Here is a 3,231-nt window from a genome sequence, read left to right as displayed (position 1 = left end):
AACACACTTAAATATGTAATAATGAGCTATAACTGGCGCTGATTTGCGAAATGGGTTGCACTAGAAAAAGTATTTGGTTTTGTCTATGCTATACCAGGTAATCATAATAAATTGATTGTGCTGAACAGAATAACATAACTGAAAACCCATTAAAATCATTGACTAAACTAGACCATTTTTGTAAAAAAAAAAACTAGACTAAAATAGCTAAGAGTTAAAATAAGATTTTAGTCAACCAAAACTTGACCAAACAAAAGAGTTTGAATGTCATTGGATCTAATAAAAACTAAAATGATCGTTTGACGCAAAGACTGGACTTAAACAAATAACAAAAAAGCCTGCTAAAAACAAGGGAGGTAATTAAAATATTTAATCAAGTTAATTACAGGGTCTACTTTACAATTCCTTTAACTAAATACGGTAAAAAAAAAAAAAAAATTATAAAGCAAAAAAGCATAAAATCTTGCCTGGAAACAGAGGATAAAGTCCAATTTCTAATATTGAAACAACAATGACAGTTTTGCTCTGCATAAAGCCTTTAGGAGCAGTCTGGAACATATAATGCAATTAAAATAATTACAATTATGGTCCCTGTTTCTCATTTAGCTCACACAAACAATCCATGTTCTTGGTCCTAGTTTGTTCCTTACTGCCAGTGCTGTTCAGAGATACAGTGCTTGTTATGGAGACCGAGGATGTACTTCCCCCATAACTTAGATATCCATAATGATTTGCGGTATTCAAATCAAGCCATGGTTTTTAAGCTGGAATTTCTCCAGAGGACCAACTCCTGTGGTGCCGCTTGTGTGTCAGATTAACGGGTGTACAAGAAATGAGAGCAAAAAGCTTTCCACTTTAGACTAAAATGCAAATAACTGTGTTTTTTTACATGTTTAAATTTTTTCGAATTAATCAATTGAAATCAACGTGTTGAAGCGTCATTGCTAATATCACTGCATAGGTTGGTTGTGAATATTACTGTACGTAAAAAGACACAGTTATATTCCTTTTAGAAAGTGCCATTTTAGATATTCCTATAAACAGATAGAGGATTCATAAATGTTCTTATTTTCAGAGTCATGAATAGTGATGATGCTGATAAGTCAGAAAAGGATAAAAACATGCAGGAGGAGACTGAAAATATGTCCTTATCAACAATAAGAAATGCAGGTGAGATGTTTTTGTAGAACTGACCAGTGATTTCATAAATGTCCTAATTGTGTATTTCTCTAAACTGCAGTTCTTAAAGGGATAGTTCGGTATTTTTGACATGAATCTGTATGGCATCCCCATCACCAGTGGCATGCAATCACACTGACTTACCCCTGGCAGCGTCCTGTGAGCAGAGTTATCGTCCAGTTTTGGTCAAGCCGAAAGTAGTCCGGCAGGTTTTTAGGAACAGCGAAATAAAACTTTTCTCTTCCCAAAACATTATGTGTTCAAAAGAGTGATATTTTTGCATCCCAAAAACATTGTAGTGGAAAAAGTCACACGTCGTTATCAATTGGTCCTATTTTCTCTCTGTTCGTATCAGTGCGCGCCGTCATTCAGACAGCGAGCCCAACAACAGCCATGTCTCCCTCCGCCCAGCTAGGCGGAGGGAGACATGGCTGTTGTTGTGATGGGGATGCCATACAGATTCATGTCAAAAATACCGAACTATCACTTTAAGGCTTCTTTAAACAAGTCTGTCATGTAATTGTACTTGCTTTTGTTTTTCAGTGACTCCTGAGCTCACACTTTTTTTAATCGGAGACAAAAATTCCATTGAGATTGGATCAAAAAATGTCATGCTTGACGAGGACAATGAGAAACATGAACAAGTGTTTTCATCCCGACTTTATGACCTCCTAGGTCGTCACATCTCTGTCATAAACATGCTTGGGTTTCCAAGCATTGACACAGGTCCAATAAATACAGAAGATCCTGTCTTTATCTTACTGATATCAAATGGCCAGCATGAGAGCCAGTACACCTCTGGAATGCAGTGGCTAGAAAACATTTTTGGGAAAGAGCACAGTTCTTATGTAATGACAGTTGTGACTCATGGCCCAGATGAAATTTGTGAAAGTGCACTGCAAGACTTGAAAGCAAAGAGCAATGTTTCTGAAAAAAGATGCCATACATGCACAAGAAGTATGATGGATGAAAATGAGTTAACTACTCTATTCCAAAAAATCGAAGACATGGTCTCTGAGAAAAGGCAGACATCTGAAGCACTGAGGACAGGTAAGAGTCTTAAGATAATTTTATTCTGTTTTATTTACTGAGCAAACTATTGTGATTCAACCTTCCTTTAAGAAAACGTGTTTAATAGCAAAAGTGCCTGCTCAGTGTCAAATTTTCATACAAAAGATATAAAGCCACAGGCTGTTCAAATCACTTTATGCTGACCGTGACATACATTATATTTTCAAAAGTATACCCTTACCTCGACCTAACAGTTCACCTTTGGGCTGAATAAGAATGCAGGGTATAATTCTGGTTTTCTTATCTTGAAAATATCTTGTTTATGATACTATTATTTTTTTCCTCACATTTTGTTTCTATATCAATATAGAGTTATTATCAGCTCAACAAAAATACTTATGAGTTAATTAAATCATTAATTATTTTTTTGTTAGATTATGTCCTTGTATTCTTTTTTTATATAGTGTTCTGTTTAAACACTAAATTCCCTTCACTTCACTTCACTTTATTTTTTTAGCAAATAATCCAACATTAAACAACAAAACAGCAATATCAAAACAAAACAAAACCAACAATTTACCAAAAAAAAAGGAATAGGCTGAAGCAAAGCTTATTATTGCCTACCCTGTTTTATACTTACAACCTTCTCTTCTCTTTTGCACATTCAAATATAAACAAACCTGGCAAATTATATTTATTCTCTCTTAACTTAAATAATTTCTGAATACCAGAAGGAAGACTTTTGTTCACTGCTTTATGCATTATTTCCAGGATTTTTATATAAACAATGTCTTTGAATTTTAATGTGTTGCTTTGAATGAAGAGTTTATCAGTTGTTTCATGGTATACCACCTTATTAATAAGCCTTATAGCTTTTTTTGCAACTTAACTAACTTATGAATAATTGTTTTATTTGCATTTCCCTATACTTCTGAACAGTAAGACAAATAAGGCATAACCAAAGAGGAATATATAATATGCAGGCCTTTAATATTTATTCAATCTTTTATTTTAAATAATATTCCAATAGTTTTTGCAATT

Source organism: Cyprinodon variegatus, unplaced genomic scaffold, assembly GCF_000732505.1.
Source record: "Cyprinodon variegatus isolate N-32 unplaced genomic scaffold, C_variegatus-1.0 Scaffold1817, whole genome shotgun sequence".
Lineage (NCBI taxonomy): Eukaryota > Metazoa > Chordata > Actinopteri > Cyprinodontiformes > Cyprinodontidae > Cyprinodon > Cyprinodon variegatus.
Note: the sequence above shows the minus strand (reverse complement) of the source record.